Source organism: Sphaeramia orbicularis, chromosome 21 (genome assembly GCF_902148855.1).
Source record: "Sphaeramia orbicularis chromosome 21, fSphaOr1.1, whole genome shotgun sequence".
Lineage (NCBI taxonomy): Eukaryota > Metazoa > Chordata > Actinopteri > Kurtiformes > Apogonidae > Sphaeramia > Sphaeramia orbicularis.
Genome location: NC_043977.1, coordinates 48,618,840 through 48,639,183, shown reverse-complemented (window position 1 = coordinate 48,639,183; position 20,344 = coordinate 48,618,840). Strand labels below are relative to the sequence as shown.

Sequence of the window (20,344 nt, the reverse complement as noted above, 5' to 3'; positions counted from 1 at the left end):
ATAATGAAAATAATTGCAGAATAGATTTGTGGGATGTAGTTTATTGAAGAGAGAAGTAAATTTCAAAACTCCAAAATTAAACTTAATATGTAATGGATCATTTGCAGAAACATCTACTTCTGGTGACAAGATGAGTCTTTTTTATGGTTATTATTATTATTATATTATTATTATTATTATTATTATTAATAATAATAATAATAATAATAAATAATAATAATAATAATAATAATAATAATAAAAACATGTTTCATTATAGATCACCTTAATGCAAAACAGCAGGGCCTCAATGAATACACAGAAATGGCAGCATTGAACTACAAAAAATATAATAAGGAAAAAGTGTCATGACTCTCTCTAAATTCACTTAGTATGCACGAGGTATGCACAGGCCGTACAAACATACAGCACCAATGATGAAGTGGACATGTATTTACTCATATGCTATTTTAAAAAAACAAAAACCAGTGTACTCAGAGATCCGGGGCTACTGCTAAAACATCCAGGGCTTAAGCCCCGAATGCCAGGTTAATGTAGATTAACAACATCTATAAAAATTATTACAAAGATACATTCAGAATAGGAAAAAACGTTATTAGAGCAGGCAAGCAGATGAGCATTTTGGATGATGATGGTCAATTTAAGCACAAAAGAAAAGGAAAAATTCACATATAAAACCTATCACGTTTCAGCTGAATGTGAACAGCATAGTGATGTATTTTGTCATTACTTCTTCAATCTTGCCCCTATGGGCTCTTATTGTGCACACTCCTCTCCATATAAAACATTTCAAAAGTTGGCTGCGGATTTTAGTAAGCTTTAGTCCATAAATAAGTGGATTGACAAAAGGAGGAATAAGTAGAAATTCAATTGCCATAAAATTATACAGGTCTTGTGATAAAGTGACTGATCCAAGTCTCATGTAGAGTACATCTAAAAGCACACTAAAGGTGTAGATGATCAAACAGATTAAATGTGGCAAACACGTCTGCATGAACTTCTGAAAGTTTTCTTTGGACAACATGCATGTTTTATCAGATACATGTAAGACCAAAAACAAACAAAAAATGTCCGAAGTAAAACAGTATGTTAAAATATGCAACTGCGACATTTTCTTTAGATGGTGAACAAGCCAGAGATGCTACATTGAAGTTGATACAGTAGATCCGCTGGATGTGTGAGCCACAAAGCTTTTGCCCAGTAACGTTGCTGTGTTCATGAACATACAAAACAGAGGCACAAAACCATGAGAAAAACACAAAGATGTAGACTCTGTGTTTGGTCATAACTGAATGGTAGGTCAGAGGTCGACAGATAGCCACATATCTGTCATATGCCATCAGAGTTAAAATGGAAAAGTCCCCACATGCTGATGAGGGATTACAAATCCCTGTAGCATGCATCCAGTGTAAGAAATAACATGTGAGGACACTAGGTCCAAAAGGAATTTAGGATAAAAGCCAGTTGCCATACAGAGCGTTAATGCACAGACTACAAGAAAATGTACATTGGCTCATGAAGGGATTTGTTCCTGACAATGACAAAAATAATAGTAAAATTTCCAAATAGAATCAATAAGTACCACAGCAATGTCAGCACGAACAGAGTGATTCTTGTCTATAGTGAAATTCAAGCCTGAAAGAGTAAAAAGTGTGATAACTGAAACATTTTCCATCATCTCTAAATGTACCAGGTCATCTTCAACAAGTCAAGTTGAACCAAACAAAACATCTATGGACAAAAGCAGTGGTGAGCAACAGCACATCATCTGTTGTGTAGTTGCTCACTCCAGCTGGAGCCAGAGTCCAGTTTAAATGTCCTCTTGTCAAAACATGAGTGGGGCCTTGAGACTGAAAATGTCTTGGATTGGTGGGACAAAGCGCTAAACAAACATGTTGGCATGGACACAGTTAGCATGGAAACAGCTGTACATGGAAGTGAACCTCTGACGCCTCTAGGAACTGTCACAGGCATTGGGATTAAATACATTTCACCCTAGTGAAACTGACTCATGAAGGGATTTGTTCTTATAATGACAATAATGGAAGCAAAATTTGGACTTGTGTGGTGTTAATGTGGATTAAACCCACCAGTACACAACAAATAGATGGACTCATTTTATTTCAATGTACATCATCCTTTGTAGGCCTAATTCTTCTCTCTCCCACGAGGAAGAACAGGTGTGACATAAAGTCAGAAATTCCACTATAATGCTGAATTTAGCACCATTTGGCAGGTGTCATTTAAACATGATAGTTTGTTTGTACATTCCAAGTCACTCCTTTTTCTGAAACAAGTATTTTCTGTTTAAGACATGTAGGATATGCTGATATTATTCTGTTTTTTAAGTAGATTCTTTGCGCAGGTATACAGTATATTCAGAAAATTAACCTAATTTGCATGTTTTAAGGCTGATTGTGACACACGACCCCTGTTTCCAGTGAGCTGGAGTGAAGACAAAGATCCTCGCTGGTACAGATGCATGCTCCAACAAAGTTCACATTCCTGGTCAGAATAAGAAACACAATTACTGTTACACATAATAATAATAATAATAATAATAATAATAATAGAATAAGAAAGAAAAGAATAATGGATTAGATTTCTATAGCTCTTTTTTGGTTACTCAAAGCGCTTACATTATTGACCCATTTTTCATTCACTCTCACATTCCCCTCTGGTGGTGGTAACCTACATATGTAGCCACAGCTGCCCTGGGGCAGGCTCAAAGAAGCGTGGCTATCAGTTCTCGCCTACGGCCCCTCCGACCACCGCCAAACATTCATACGCATTCATATACCAGTGTGAGTGGCACTGGAGGCAAGGAAGGTGAAGTGTCTTGCCCAAGGACACAATGGACTGACTAGGACAGAGCGGGATTCGAATCACCAACCATTCGGTGATTGGACGAGCCATGGCCGCCCTGCAGAGGATTTCAACAGCTTTATGGATATGAGTAAATATGGAAAAGCAAATGTCTAGTCAAGTATTCAGAGACCACAAAGTATTCACCAAAGAAGTCATCATGTTTCATTAGTGTTGGCACTTTTATTGCCTTAATTCATTAACATTTATTGTGAACATGGACGTGGTTGCATGTTGGACAAGACTATGACAGGCCTTTAATGGATACAACACTATGGTGGAGAAAGTAATTGTATGGAGCGAAGTAACACAGATGAGACAACAGAGTCCAGTCCATATTTATAAACTCCCAACACGGTTTCCTGTCTGTCTCCATGTCTTCAGCTCTCCTGTCTGTCTCCACTGTCTTTGGCCTGTCCTGTCTGTCTCCAGTCTCTCTGTCGGTCTTCACTCTCTTCAGCCTCTTCTGTCTGTTCCCCTGGCTTCAGTCTCTCTTGTCTGTCTCCACAGGCTTTAGTCTCTTCTGTTGTCTCCACTGTCTTCAGTCTCTCCTGTCTGTCTCCACTGTCTTCAGTCTCTCTTGTCTGTCTCCGCTGTCTTCAGTCTGTCCTATCTGTCTCCACTGTCTTCAGGTCTCCTGTGTGTCTCCACTGTTTTCAGGCCCTCCTGTCTGTTCCACAATCTTCTGCCTGTCCTTTCTCTTTCTACTGTCTTCAGTCTCTCTTGTCTGTCTCCAGTAACTTCTGCCTCTCTGTTTATCTCCACTGTCTTCTACTCTCCTGTTTTTTCCACCATCTTCAGTCTCTCCATCCTGTCTCCAGTGTCCTCAGCCTCTCCTGTCTGTCTCTGCTGTCTTCTGCCTCTCCTTTCTTTCTACACTGTCTTCAGTCTCTCCAGTCTGTCTCCACTGTCCTTAGCCTCTCCTGTCTGTCTCCACCGTTTTCGGCCTGTCCAGTCCATCTTTTGTAAACTCCCAACACAATTTCCTCGTCTCCATTGTCTTCCATCTCTCTGTCTGTCTCCACTGTCTTTGGCCTCTCTTGTCTGCCTCCAGTCTCCCATCTCTCCTGTCTGTCTCCACTGTCTTCAGCCTTCCTGTCTGTCTCCACTGTCTTCAGTCTCTCCTGTCTCCCTGGCTTCAGTCTCTCTGTCTGTCTTTGCTGTCTTCTGCCTCTGTTCTTTCTCCACTGTCTTCAGTCTCTCCAGTCTGCCACTGTTTTTAGCCTATTCTGTCTGTCTCCGCTGTCTTCAGTCTCTCCCGTCTGTCTCCACTGTCTTCTGCCTCTCCTGTCTGTCTCCACCGTTTTCAGCCTGTCCTGTCTGTCTCCACTGTCTTCAGTGTCTCCTGTCTTTCTCCTCTGTCTTCTGCCTTTTCTTGTCTTCTCCACCACCCTCAGTCTCTCCAGTCTGTCTCTACTGTCCTCAGCCTGTCTTGTCTGTCTCCACTTTTTTGGACTGTCCTTTCTGTTTCCACTGTCTTCAGTCTCCTGTCTATCTCCAGTATCTTCAGCCTCTCCTGTCTGTCTCCACTGTCTTTAGTCTCTGCAGTCTGTCCCGTGTCCTCAGCCTCTCTTGTCTGTCACCACTGTCTTCAGTCTCTCCTGCCTGTCTGTGTCAGTTTAATTGTAACTTAATTTTAATGACGACATTTTTGTCACGGCAGGTGATTTCATGAATAGAACGTGTTTGAACCACATGAATGTCATTAATTCAACATGTCTGTCTCTTCTGTCTTCTGCCTTTTCTCTCCACCGTCTTCAGTCTCCAGTCTGTCTCCACTGTCCTTAACCTCTCTTCTCTGTCTCCACCATTTTCGGCCTTTCCAGTCCATGTTTTTTAAACTCCCAACACAGTTTCCTGTCTGTCTCCATTGTCTACCATCTCTCCTGTGTCTCCACTGTCTTTGGCCTCTTGTCTGTCTCCAGTGTCTCTCATCTCTAATGTGTGTCTCCACTGTCTTCTCTGCCTCTCCTGTCTTCTCCACTGTCTTCAGTCTCTCCAGTCTTTCTCCACTGTCCTCAGCCTCTCTTGTCTGTCTCTACTGTCCTCAGCCTGACCTGTCGTCTCCACCGTTTTCAGCCTGTTTCTGTTTCCACTGTCTTCGGTCTTCTGTTTGTCTCCACTGTCTTCTGCCTGCCCTGTCTGTCTCCACTGGCCTCAGCATGTCCTATCTGTCTCCACTGTTTTTGGCCTGTCCCTGGGTGATACCACCCTGATAATCACTGTGTGTTTGGACAGGCCATTTGCAGACTTTTTCTCAGTTGTCCATTCCAGGTACCTGTACATCCATTAGGGACAGATGGTGTGGAGATGCCAACATCCATACAGGGCCAAGGCTTCTCTGTTGGCTGACCTGGACAGCCTCAACTGTAGGACATTGTCTTCTAGTCCACCTACTGCCAGTGGTCCCAGTTCATCATTACTCAGGTGTCCCCATCAACAGACTATCTGAACCTTGGCATCTCTGTCCTGAAATTTGAAGACAGGGAACTTTTTGGATCATTGCTGATATCAATTGAAGAATGAGAGCTCCTACAGTCTTCCACAGGGACACATATTAAATGTAGTATTGGCAGGAAGCTTCTGCCATTCTGGAGGAAGCTATCGACAATCCACAACCCTCTCCCAACTCTGGTGTTTTAAAATATATCCCTTTCATCTGTTGCAACATTTTATTACAGGGAGTGGAATATTAATTTTGAGAAACAGGAAGAGCTCTGGTCGGTTTAAATCTACATTTTAGGCAGATCCATTTAATGATCAGTCTTAAATGCACACCAACATTAACCACGGTGTTCCACATGGATCTGTGATAAGATCAGTACTTTTACTTCTCTTTTTTTTTTTTTTTTTTCCTACGCATTTGGCAGACGCTTTTTTCAAAGCGACTTACAGGGGAAAACCAATTAAATCACTCAATCAATCAAATTTATTTATATAGTGCCAGATCACAAAAAGAAGTTATCTCTTGACATTTTATATATAGAGTTGGTCAAAACCAGACTCTAAGTCAATTTACAGAAACCCAACAGAATCACTTCATACATGCTTCTTCTAGGTTTCTGTTGTCATGCTGGATGTCCCACATATATATGAGGACCTGGATGATCTGCACTTTTCTTCTTACAAAACTTAGAGTGGATAAACTATAGGGTTTTTGTTTGTTTGTTTGTTTTTGTTTTTACTGGCATCACCTGACCAATACATCCTCATACATCCATACTGGTCCTGTGGGGTATATCTCCAAAATGTGGTCGTGCTAACTTTGACCTACTGCAGTTTTCATACTGACAATGTATAAATTCCTCATACAACCCCTTTAACCAAATGTTTCAGAGTAAACCACCAATTATCAGTTTTAATAAAGTCCTTTTACATTATTATCAGCAATTAAAGGACTTGTCATGGAAGCCTGAGGCTTGGATGTAAAATGGAAACTTGACCAGTGGTTCCCACTAAAGATTATGCACTAAACCTTTAAAAGAACTTGGTGTTATTACTTCAGACCATTATAGGTGATACCAAAAACACCAAATGGATATAGGTAATTGCTGAATTGTGATCATAAGTTTAATACTGTATCTCATTGGTTACTGAGGTTAGTTTGTCTTGTATGTCCACCAACTTTTCTTGGCTACATAGCTATAATTTACAACTACTTAGTATGAAATGAAACACAATAGTATTGTACATGAATAAATGAATATCTTTTTTAAACTGTCATAAATTGTCTTAATTCTTGTCATCCTGTGTTGTTTTCAGTGTAAAACAGGTCAAAGATAATTTATTAGCAAAGTTTTTGAATGTCTTTTCATTGTCAGTGTTTGTCAATCTATTTTCTAAAAGCTTTTTCATAACCAAAGACAGTCAATCCACAAAGTTCACATTACCATTTTAACATATCAGTGTTTTATTCTAGATGGAAACACTAACTTTCAAGACAAAGTCTGTATCTCAAACAAAAGGGCCCAGTGGGTATGTAGGTGCTGATACAAGAGTATTAGAAGGGGCTCTTTACATGCCACGTTGTTGTTTTCATGAACACTTCCTGTGACCACTCCAAATTAAAAGCCTTTTAGCATTTCAGCAGACGAGGCTAATACTGACAACAGGAAGTATGGAGGAATGTGTTATAGAAAAACTCACTGCTGTTACTTCAGCAAATACACCAGAATCTGTGCATATATCTCAGATAAATACTGATTTGTTTTACTGTATCTACACTCTATTTTTTTTTTTTACTGATATACAGTTTGTTATTACTTTTGCACCCTGCGGTCTTGAATTTCTGCCAGTTTACTGTATATTTCTGTGAAATAGCTCAACTGGTGCACCTTGAAAGTCCTTGAGTTTATTTCATTTCTTTTCTTCACATATCTACACTGCACAAGTGTTTTTTATTTAAATTTTGAATTTTTTCATCCACAGAGTACTTTGTATAAATGATGTGTTTTCTGGACTGCTGAGGGAAGTGCTATTTACACAATGACAATACATTCTATTCTATTCTATTCTATTCTATTCTATTCTATTCTATTCTATTCTATTGTCTGTCTTCTAACAGGTCAAACTGTTAAAGTTTTTGTTCACCATGTAAATCTGTAAAAAGTCTGTATGTTTGAGTCACTTGGTGCATGTTTGTTTCTCAGAACAAGTGTGTACTTGCATGTACTTGATACATATATTTCATATGTGATTAGTATAATTTCATTTAATCCCAAATGTAGTTTATAAGCAAAGAGTTGAAGTTGTCACATATTTTCCATTGAACCTTCTGTGAAATATTCAGATATCATCTAGATTACACTATATATAGGGAAAGTTGTCAGTTATGTTACATATGACCAAAACTCCATCATATCTTAGACTTAACAGTGCTTTTTCCTGTCTATTTCTGGCTAACTGCTTACAGAAAGATAATGAAAATAATCATCTTTTCTATTTCCTAAATGATGCTGTGTTGCCGAGTGTTTTGTGTGGCTTTTTCAGTCTGTTAGACATACATACCAAAATGACCAAATGTTTACTAGACCTGCAGGTCCAGGTCTGAGAGTGTTGTCACAATACCGGTTTTGTAGAGTTAATTTCTTGTCCTGCTGTGTTGTTTTCAGTGTAAAACAGGCCAAGAATAATTAATTAATCACTGTTTTCAGTTGTAATTTTGATTTGATGGACCTTTTTCTGGCTTGGATAATACAAAATCCATCTTTTTTGTGATATTTAGAGTCACATCACACACTGGAAGCTGTGGTTTACTTGTTTTTTCATTTGCTTCATAAATCTCCCTTCATGTACAATTTTTACATATTAGTGGTTTATTTCACACAATAACAGAAAAAAATAAAATCATAACAATCAGAGGTATAGATTCCACAGTTCAGCAGGGATTCATGACAGTCCATAATCATGATGAAGAACTTCAGTCAGGTTTTGAACAGGATAGCATTCTCCAGATGAGTTTCCTAATTTCAGGTAACTTTAGGCCATACACTAGAGGATTAAGAATTGGAGGGATCACAACAAACTCAAGTGACAGAATGATAGCCAGAAAAGGATTGAGCTCTTCCACATTAAAACGGCTGAGGGCCACATCACAAAACACAGTAATTGAGTAATTTACAAAAAGTGACAATGTGTGGTAGACAACTCTGAATGACTTTACCTCTTAACTGAGTTGAGCATTTCCTACAAACAAGGAAAATCCGAACATATGTGTACAAGACAAAAGCCAGGGGGAGAAAAACCAGTGGTGCAGGACACTAACTCCCACGAGTTTTGATCACAGTAGAAACACACGACAGTTTTACAACAGGCCAGTTGGCACAGATAACTATGTATCTTATTACCACACAGAGGAAGTGTAGATGCCCGATAAACACAGGCTGCAACAGAAAAAATAGGATAAATCCATGCTAAGGCAACCAACTTCCAGACGACTTTGGAGGTTAGTTTAGTGTGGGTAATGTAGGGTGAACAGGACAGCAACATATCGATCATAAGGCCATAAACTCCTAAAAGAGTGAGCTCATATGAGCATATGTGTAAATGACAATAGATCTGAACAAAACAAGCTGGTCTGGAGATTAAAGTAGTATCAGACAAGAGGTCTTGGAGAAATCTGACATAAAATCCAAGCGAGCCATAGAGAGAGTTAACAGAGAGGCACCAAATAAAAATATACATAGCTCGTGGAGGCTTTTCTCTCGTGATATGACCAGCATTATGACAAGGTTTGCAGTGACAATAACAACAAACAAGAGGAGACACATGACAAATGCAATATAGCGGTGGTTGCTTATGTTCATAAACATGGTAAGGTTAAAAAACGGGGGTGTGGTACTGTTTCCCAATTGCTCCATAGACTATCTTAGAAACCATTTGATGCTAGCTCCTCTTAACAGCAGTAATGCAGATCCTTTGAGTGTAGCCACAATTAATTACACATTAATGATGGCAACGTCAGAACAGTAAGACAGTTACTAACTGAATCAGTTAACATCACCTATACAATATGTTGAAGGATAGCAGCAGTGTTTGTTATATTTCCTTTTGATTCCTCAGGTCTCACCCCTCCCTTGTGTTCCTCATGTTGTCCAAGTGAGGAAGCAGACGCCGATGTGGCTTCACAACACAAACCAAGCCTCTTTAAGTCATCACACAAAATAATAACATCACTACCATCACCACTCCATGGGGAATCTAGACTGGAGAGGAGAATGTCGCTATGGGCAGAAACATGTTTTACTTTTTATTTTGAAATTGTCAATGATATGAATTTGACATCTGCACTGATGTCTTTTGATAGCCTAGTGTGCCTTTAAGTTGCTATCACACCTTCACGATTTATCTGGCATATGCGGACCGCGTGAAAAATTTAGAATACGTTGGTATACGTCAAATAAGTGGATGGGTAAGTTTTGTGTAAGTTCAGAACACGCTGGTATATGTTGTAGCACAGAAAAAAATGTTGTGCATGCACAACATTTTTGGATGTATGCCAGTGTATGTCTCATATGCAGGCCATAAGTTGTAGGTACTTTATGGGATCATGACACACATTCACACATTACGTAAGTTCCTCTTAAGTCAAAAATACGTCGAAATGTCTAGCATATCTAAATGTATTTCTAATCTATGAGTAATGTGCTTTGAACCTATATGTAACCAGTGTTGCAACAGTTACCCTTGAAAAAGTAACCTAATTACTGACCTTTAAAAAGTAACTCAGTTACTTTACTACTAACTTGATTTTAAAAGTAACCAAGTTAGATTATTAGTTACTTTATTCATTACTTGAAAATGAAAATGAAAACGGTTTTGTCAATACTCACTTCATTGGAAGTGCATTTTTAACAGTGACATTAACAGTGGGCTACTTTTGAACATTTTGATGCAAAAAAAATAAAAAGTAAACAATGTATCTCCTGACATTTTAAGTTTAACTTATTTCTGTTTCCTTACTATTGTCTACAATAAGTACATATTTTACTAAAAAATAAATAAAGCCAGTCTTTCTTGACTGCACATATTTAACGGTTAACACCGTACAGTAAAACTAACTCTTACATTGTTCAGAATTGTAACTATTAAGTTCTTATTAATAAGTTTTACTAACATTGAACCTGAACCTTATGTTCACAGCAACTGAGCAGGAAAGTGGATTTACAAAACTAAACGGTGTATAACACCACATGTAGGGTGATATCATGTCTACCTTTGTTACTTTGGCCTAATTTACCTGTCATTAACAAATTCAGATATGGTCCTAATGTTAGAAGTCAAACAGTGGAGTGGGGCGAGGTAAACCAATGGTTGTATCTCATTAGCAGAAACTTCTCAAACCTCTTGTCAGAAAGTCTGTTTCTTCTAGGCATGAGCACCAAGCCACCCAGACTAAAAAGCCTCTCCACAGGAGCGCTTGATGGGATTGGAGTTTCATACTTCAAGAAAATGTTCTTTGTTTGAAAATTGATCCAGAATCCAAAGGTCATAGCCTGATCTCAAGTAGTCCATGACTTGCTTTTCTACCAAGTAGGTCTCTATGGAGCCAAAACAAGGACTTTAATGTTTGATATTGAAAATAAAATTTAGCATTCAAAACACCCTGAAAATTGAAAATCATATACTTTTTATTTGATGTCACTATTTTATCAATGACAGTTTATAATTTCAATGACGTATTTCTTCTTTGATCAGTGTTTTTTACCCTCGGCCACATTGGCTGCAGGGTATTGTCATCAGTTGGTCATCCGTCCATCCGTTTGTCTGTCCCAAAAACTTGCCATGCAGTGTTAAGTCAGGCCACTAGGGGCAGGCCGCCAAAGAGTTGGCTGGAGTCAACTGCATACTCGTGTACTCGGACCGCACTCAATGCGGACCCAAATCGAATGTGACAGTGCACAGCATGGTTTAGAAAAAAAGAAGGATGAATGAAAATGCCTCTGTAAAGCATCATTTTGAATCATTGGGAGAAACAAACACTGGAGACTCAACTTCCTGTCCAGCTTGACAGTGGAGATGTTTATGTTTATGTGTTTATGTTTACGCATTTGGCAGACGCTTTTTTCCAAAGCGACTTACAGGGGAAAACCAATTAAATCACTCAATCAATCAAATTTTATTTATATAGCGCCAGATCACAAAAAAGTATCTCTTGACATTTATATATAGAGTTGGTCAAAACCAGACTCTAAGTCAATTCTACAGAAACCCAACAGAATCCTCCTGGAGCAAACACTTGTGACTGGTGACAGTGGCGAGGAAAAACTTCCCTTTAACAGGCAGAAACCTCGAGCAGACCCAGACTCCTGGAGGATGGCCGTCTGCCTTGACCAGTTGGGGTTAAAGAGAGAGAGTAGAGAAGGGGAAAAAGAGAGAGCGATAGAGATAGGGACTGGGGGAGAGGGGGAGAAGGGGGGAGTAGGGGAGACACATGGAGGCGGTTGAGGATAAGTGAGTGGTGATGATGAGGGCAGGGAAGAGGCCGGACCACCGCAGCAGGTCCAGAGATAATCGTGAAAGAATCTGTGGTTGTCCTGGGAAAAACCTAATTAGAATATTTAAAATGGAATGTTTGAAAGTGCTAGGACAGGAGGTGCTCTCGGAAGAGCTGGGTCTTCAGGAGCTTCTTGAAGATAGGCAGGGATGACTCTGTTCTTGTAGCACTTGGTAGAGCGTTCCACCAACGTGGAACGACCCATGAAAAGAGCCTGGATTGTCTTGTACAAGGTCTGGGGACCACCAGACTACGTTCCCCAGACGAGCGGAGTGGTCGTGGGGCGACATAAGCTTTTATTAGTGCACCTAAGTAGGTAGGAGCAGACCCACTGAGAATTTTGTAGGCTAGGATTAAAGATTTGAATTTTATGCGGGCAGCTATGGGTAGCCAGTGTAACTCAATGAGTAAGGGGGTGACATGTGCCCTTTTAGGCTGATTGAAGACCAGACGCGCTGCTGCATTCTGGACCATCTGTAGTGGTTTGACAACACAAGCTGGGAGGCCGTTAGAAGAGCATTGCAGTAGTCAAGACGGGAGATAACCATAGTCTGCACCAGGAGCTGGGTGGCCTGTTCGGTTAGGTATGGCCTGATCTTTCTTAGGTTGAACAGAGTGAAACGGCATGATCGGGTGACAGAGGCAACGTGATCCGTGAAGGTCAACTGATTATCAATCATGACTCCCAAGTTACGTACTACACTGGTAGGAGCCAGAGGTATGGAGTCAAAAGTGATGGAGATGTCCTGCTGTATGGTTGGCTTAGCTGGGAAGACCAGCAGTTCAGTTTTGGACAGGTTCAGCTGAAGGTGATGGGCTTTCATCCATGCAGATATGTCAGAGAGACAATCTGAGATCCGCACTGAGACTGTGGAGTCATCAGGTGGGAATGACAGATAGAGCTGGGTATCATCAGCATAGCAATGATATGAGAAGCCGTGTGAGTGGATGATCTGACCGAGTGAGGTGGTGTATATGGCAAAAAGGAGGGGCCCAACACAGAGCCTTGGGGGACCCCCGTGGTGAGGCGGTGAACTGCTGATGTGTGCCCTAGCCAGGACACACTGAAGGACCGACCAGTAAGGTAAGATTGAAACCAGGAGTGTGCGTGGCCTGTGATGCCCATGTTCCAGAGTATGGATAACAGGATATCATGATTGACAGTGTCAAAATGCTGCTGATAAGTCCAGTAGAATGAGTACTGAAGACTTGGCTGCTGCTCTAGCCTCTTTCAAGGCTTCTGTCACAGACAACAGAGCCGTTTCAGTGGAGTGGCCGATTTTGAAGCCAGATTGGTTGATGTCAAGGAGGTTATTTTGGGAGAGGAATTCTGTGACCTGTTTGAAGACCGCCCTTTCGATGATCTTAGAAAGGTATGGGAGGAGTGAGACTGGTCGATAATTCTCCACTTGAGTGGGGGTGAGGGAAGGTTTTTTGAGTAGTGGTGTTACCTGCGCTTGTTTAAATACTGTAGGAAATGTTCCTGAAGTCAGTGAAGCATTAATCACATGTGTGATTGGTGCTGTGATAGTAGGGGCTACAGACTGTAAGAGGTGGATGGAATAGGGTCCAACAGGCATGTTGTAGGACGGCTAGAGGAAAGGAGTTTAGACACCTCGTTCTCTGTGAGGGGAGTAAATGAGGGGAATGACGCAGTTGGGCTTTTATCAGTTGAGTTAGTAGTAGCCATAGTCTGGGGAGAGGAAGCAGTGTGTGATGATGATGATGTTGAAGAAGGAGGCGTGCAGTCTATGGGTGGATCAGTGAACTGACTGCTGATAGTAGACACTTTATTTGTGAAAAATGAAGCAAAATTGTCTGCTGTCAGATTAGTAGTGGGCGGTGGAGGTGGAGGGTTGAGTAATGTTTTAAAGGTTGAGAATAGTTTCTTGGTGTCGGTGGCAGAATGAATTTTGTTATTATAGTAAGCCTTCTTCGCAGCAGTGACACTGGATGAGAAGGATACCAATAGTGACTGGAATGTGATCAGGTCAGAAGAGCTTTTTGTTTTGTGCCATTTTCTCTCTGCGGCTCTGAGGTTGGTACGCAGCGACCGGAGGTTATCATTGAGCCATGGGTGGGACTGGGAGGATCGAGCGGGTCTAGTAGATAGAGGGCACAGATTATCCAGACAGGAGGTAAGTGTAGAGCACAGAGACTCAGTGGCATCATTAACCTCTAAGGAGGAAAAAGTGCTGGGGGGAGGGAGAGCGGAGGCTACGACAGTGGAGAAGTGGGTGGGGGACAAATTGCGGAGGTTGCGGCGGAAAGAGACCATGGGGGAGGGAGCAGAGTGTTTTTCAGGGAGAGACACACTGAACTGAATGAAATAGTGGTCAGACAGGTGTAAAGGTGTGACTGTGAGGGCATCTGTGATGCAGTTTCGGGTGAAAATGAGATCGAGCTCTTTACCAGCTTTGTGGGTTGGAGGACTGCAAACCCGCTGTAGCTCAAAAGAGAGTATTAGTGACATGAAATCTGAGAAGCTGGGATTGTCTAAGTGGATGTTCATGTCACCGAGGACTAGCATGGGGCAGTCATGCTCTGGGATGGAGGAAAGCAGAGTGTCAAGCTCATCAGGAAAATCACCCAGTTGCCCTGGTGGACGATAAATGACAATTATGTAAAGTTTGACTGGTGCTGTCACTAGGATGGCATGGTATTCAAAGGAGTTGTATTTGACTGAAGGTAGGAGTTGATTGTGTTTCCATTTGTTGGAAATTAACAGACCCACACCACCTCCTCGTCCAGATGGACGAGAGGTATGAGAGAATGTGTGGCTGATAGAAAGTGCGGCTGGGGTTGCATTGTTTTCAGGCGTATCCAGGTTTCAGTGAGAGCCAGGATGTCCAGTGTGTGATGGTTGGCATAGGCAGCAATAAAATCTGCTTGTTCACTGCAGATTGGCAATTCCATAACCCTATAGAGAAGGACGCACCAATGACTGCGGTGTATATTAATGGGCGGAGATTGGTGATATTACGATGCCTTTTAGCAGTGTGAAACCCCATACGTGAACCGAAAATAACAGGAATAGGATGGTGACCAGTAGAGAGATTGTTCCTCAAGGTGAGCTGGTGTGAGTGAGGGGTGTAGCTGTCATTAGTGAGGGGCTGGGAGAGGAGGAGAGATCACTGGGGTGGTATTCAGTCTGACTACAGACTGTACAGGAGACTCTGAACGTGGTGATGTTTGATGTGACCAGCAGGGGGAGCAGGTGACTGCAGCAGAAGACGGGGAGCGTAGTCACATAGGTGTGGGAGTGGTTTTAGTCTGGACAGCGTGTTGAATGTTTTGAGCCAGGACGCTGCTGCCTAGTGTAGAGGGGTGGACGCCATCGGACTTGTAAAAGGAGGAGCGGTTCCAGAACAGATTAAAGTTATCAATAAAACTGAAGCCGTTCAGAGCAGAGGTGGACTGGAGCCAGGTGTTCAGGCTGAGGAGTCGGCTGAAACGGCCCACACCACGGGCAAAGGAGGGGAGGGGCCCGGAAATGAAAACAGCCTTCCCGGATCTTTTCAGTTTATCAAAGAGGTTTTTAAAATGAACCTTCGTCACTTCGGACTGTTGAAGAGAAGTGTCATTGAAGCCCACGTGAACTATGATCCGGGTAACGGTGGACGGCAGTGAGAGCAGCAGCTGAGGGAGTTCATGGAGGATGGAGGTGACGGTGGAACCAGGAAAACACCTGGTTATGGCGTTAAAGAAACGGACGTTACGGATGATGGAGTCCCCGAGGATAGCGGTGGTCGGAGGGAAAAGTGGTCGAGGAGACGGTGTTGAAGGTGAAGGGTTCCTGGTCTCTCTAGGTGGACATTCCACGGGTGGACCGTCGGAGTGACGGCGGACGGCCTCTCGGAGAAGGCGGCGCCGGGCAGAGGAGCGGACCGAGGAGTGGGGACCCTTGTTCGACGGCTTTACAAGAGGACCGGCTTTAGGACCGTCGCCGGTAATCAGTTCGGTGGCAGCCACGGAGTCAGCAGGAGCCGGTTCCGGGACAGAGCCAGGTGGGATGGGGGGCACACCAGCCGCGGGGGGAGGAGCCGGAGCGTCCTCCACGGACAGGACGGCGAAGCGGTTTGATGTGCTGATGGTCGGTGGTGGTGAGTCTTTGCTCGTGTTGTTTTTGCGGCCACGAATCACCACTTCAGACCAGGGTGTAGAACACGGGGGACGAGGACAGGCAGAGGAAGGATCCCATAACACCGTATCATCACAGGAGGCTTTGGGCTTCTCTGCGCTTTTCAGGAACAGACTGGACAGTGTGGGAAGGCGGCTGGAGAAACCACAGAGCTGGGCATTTTTCTCCTCGAGTTCTGCGGAGAGGCGCAGTATTTCCTCTTTGAGGTCCGCGATAGTTTGGTAAGCATTTACCAGGGTTTTGTTGGCTTCGACAAGAGGACTATCTCCGGCTGATGAGGATGACACCATGGTGGAAACAGCGAGATACCGGGCAGAGCGCGGGAAGCGATGGGTGACAACCAGAGGTAAGGATCCACTGACAATACTGACCTGCCCTGATGAAGGTTTGGATTGATGGCGTCAAGTTAAAAAGACACGGTTAAGAGGTTAGGTTCAAGTGAGTAAGCGTTGAAAGGCAAGAAATAAGTAGTTAAAAGGCTGGATTTCTAGGAGTAGATCCGCCGGCGGTTTGACAGATGCCACGCAAGATGTGATAGAGCAGTGGAATGGGTGAAAGAAATGTAACTAAACAAGAATTTTCACGAATATTTTGCTCAAGCCTGTGCAAATGACCCTAATGTTAATGCGAATATTAATAATGAAATGTTAGAGTCCGGCCCGGCTCTGGATTTAGGCAACACAGGCAGCTGCCTACACTGTAACAAATTTTACCATTAAATAACAGTAAAATACTGGCAGCTAGAGTTGCCAGCATGCTACTGTCATTCTACAGTATCTCTACTGTAATCTAAAACTATAGTTTCTTACTGTAAAAAGTATTAAAGTACTGGGCTGTATATAATGTACCTTTTACAGTAAAATACTGTTAGCCACAGTTACTGCATTTTACAGTGACTACCGTATTCCAAGAAACAATATATTACTGTGAAATGTATTTAATGTAATATTTAAAGTATAACACAGCAAAAAGCTCGGATTTTAACATTTCAAATTTCATTTTAAAATACAAAATCATGAACATTGCTAGAAACATCTCAAACAAGAGATGACCTTATAACATTGAGCTTTTATTAAATTCACTATCAATCACATTTTGTAATTTGGCTCAACATTGGCTCAAAGTGCATAGCTTAGTGCATGTGCCGTGAATTCAGTCTCCTTTTTTTCTTGAACTTTAACAGAGATCATACATTACATTACATTACATTAATTGACACTACCACATCAAATACATTCAGTAGTTGACACGTTTTCTTAAATTCTTGCAAGAACATTCAAATCAATCAGTCTCTCAAAATTAATTATTTGGTTACAGCTTCAAAACTTTTGTACCCTGTTTTCTGCAAAGTGCAATACACAGTGAGGGAACAAACAATCCTATAGCTGCACAGCTGAGACTGGAATGAACTATACTGAACATAACCAAGTCCTGAGGCTGGTTACCTTAAAATGACTGCACCTGGCTGGAGTGTGAAAGACTTATCTCTGAAAGTGAGGTCCTCTGTACAGATGTCTTCTGTGTTACATAAAGCCCCACTCAAAGTCCATGAGTTTCTTTATGAGGGTGGCTACATGGGGATCCACAGTTGCTGCCTTTTTTTGTATTAACTTCCCCGTCTTTTTGGACACCACCTTCCCTTGGCTGGCCTTAGTCCCCCTCTCTGGAGCAACCCCTAGGAAGTGTCTAAAAGTGTAATAACAGAGAAAGCACATAAATTATTGGGAGTGGTAAGCGGAAATTTTTAGATTTAATACAGAACCCCATCACATGCACAAAAGAAAGATATTTTCTCATCAGTATGACCCATATTTTTGGAATGCGGGAAGATACTATCAGTCTTAATACCAAGATGAAATGTATAGAAAAATGAAGATTTTCTCATAAACCTTGGTTAGATGACTGACACTGGCTACCTGCAATCAAGCATTTTGTAAAGTGTGATTTTTAAAATTGTCAATTTGTTGAGCAACTTTTTCTTCTTACATCAGCTGGAGTATTTAAACATACAAGAGGTGAAGGGAGGAAAAGCAGCAACAAGACTGATGAACATAAGTCTGCGTCCCACTTGGAAAACTCCTGGGATCACACCACATGTCCAAGCACAGTAAAGACTGTGCTTGAAAAATCATAATATATTATTATATATTTTATAGTGTGATAATACATTTGGTGTGAACCCAGAGTTACACTTTAACACATATGCCAGCTTCATCCTAACTTTACCATCAAAGGAACAAATACAGTTGGAATACTGATATAGAAAAAAAAGAAAGACACTGATTTAAATGGAGCTCATAGTAAATGATAATTGAACATTCTTATGTGCATCAGAGAAAAGGGACAAAATATTCAAACAATACGTAAGAGTAGCATAGGCACTACCTTTGAACAAACTCCAGTGTCCTTGCAGTTTCTTCTTGGTACTGCAAGTTTGAGACATAGATGGCGAAACAGCAGCAAGCATTGTGATGAAGCTTGGTTGGAGGCCTTCACAGACAACATGTTTTTTTCTGTATTTATTTTTCCTTCTGTTTCATAAAAGAACCACTAACCTTTGATGCAGCCAGTCTATAGTTAACATTCATTGGATTGAATCTTTTTCTAAACGAGCTGGTGGGACTTTATGCCAGATGACTTTGGTCAGACCAGTTCTGGCGGACAGCAGTGGAGGAATTGAAGAAAATACTGTATAATACTGTAAAATTTTACAGTAGCTTACTGTTTTAAATTTCCTCCTTAAAGACCTCATTATTTACAGCATTATACTGTATTTACAAATAACAGCATGATACTGTACAAAATTTACTGTTTTTTTTACAGTAATTTGTTACAATGTAGGGTGCCATCTGCCGGAGGGGGCAACAAAAAAATACATATTGCAAATCAACATATCAGTGACAGTCAGTACTTTGAAGATTTTCATACGTCAGGCTGAGGGTTTTCAAGTGTGAGCACATTATATTTTATTCTTACCGTGGTTTTTCAGTTTCAAATTTCTGTCACCTGTTTGGCGTGGAGGGGAGGGTTTGAGAGGAGGGGCTAGGAGGGCATGATTTGCATATTGTTTGCATATTGAAACAGTGACACTCGGCTCAATCGACTGGACCCTGCCAGACTTAGCGAGACAGCGGGAGCATATCCAGGCACGGGTGCCTCGGCTCCCCCTCACCTCCACACGAATCAGATGACAGTGTTCAGAGCAGCGGCCGATGCTTCCTTTGTGGATCTTTTCTTTTGTTGTTGTTCCTCAGTGGAAGTTCGTTTCTGCTCCCAGTCTTGGCCCAAACGGAATGCATGACAAAAACTAGAAAAGCACTCGGAGAGCGCAGACCTCTGCCAAGGCAGATCAGTGCCCCCCCGATCACCACCAGAATTTAATCATTTGTTCCTTGTGCCAGTATCAACATTTCCTCAAATTTTCATCTAAATCCATCCATAACTTTTTGAGTTATCTTGCACATGTACAGACAGACAGACAGACCAACGCTGGCAAAAGCATAACCTCCTTGGCGGAGGTAACAAAGGAGGTTGATGTTTGCAACACCTGACTCCCTCTTCTTTGCCTCGCCCAAGGAATGGAGGCTCCATCTCTGGCAGAAGATGGAAGCTGCAGGCGGGACAGAGGGCTTGGATGGCGGCCACACAGCACACCGTCCCCAGACAGGACTGGACAATGCGGAGCTTCTGGCCATGCTTCCCGCTCAGGCTCCAGGGGAGAAGTAGAACATCAATCAGGCTCTGTTCCCGGCCCAACCGAAGGACATGCCCAGGTGGTCGCTCACCAAGATCTGGGATGGCATTGGGATGTCGACCCTGAGTGTAAAACCGGGGTCCATCCACCTGGGGAGCAGCATCTCAGTTCGGTGGTGGGTCTGCGAGTGAAAGATGGTAAAGTGGACTGGGCTGGAGGAGGCAAACCGGCGGGGAAACTCTCCTCTGCAACAGTTTCTCAAATTAATTTTCCTTCATTTTTAAACTTTCTTTGATTTATCACCATTTCTTATGATATTATTTTCTGTATTTTGCATGTTTTAAGTGAAAATCAAGTATTTTCTATATTCACTGATCATGTAGGTGTTCATAAAAAGTCAGAGTAAACTTGAGGGCTACTCAATCAAAAACAGAGAAAACTGAAGAAAAAGTGACTTTTTCAGCAAAGTCTCTCATTAACTGAACATAAACCCAGTGTGTCCATCCACTGTCATTGATTCAACTCAATGGGTTTTTCTGGTGAATCAATGTTGTAGAAGATGAGTGTTTCCACATTCACTTCGGAGCCTCTGAACATCCAAATGGGTCATATCTGATGACCTTGAAGTGATGAATAACTATATTTTACA

The 20,344-nt window shown here is 41.9% G+C and overlaps 2 pseudogenes; both read right to left on the bottom strand.

Moving 5' to 3' along the window:
* LOC115412065 (olfactory receptor 49-like) overlaps nucleotides 1-1,678 on the bottom strand; it is a 30,125-nt pseudogene extending 28,447 nt beyond the window's left edge.
* Nucleotides 1,679-8,284: 6,606 nt separating this feature from the next.
* On the bottom strand, nucleotides 8,285-9,224 carry LOC115412064 (olfactory receptor 10J4-like; annotated as a pseudogene).
* Nucleotides 9,225-20,344: the final 11,120 nt, after the last annotated feature.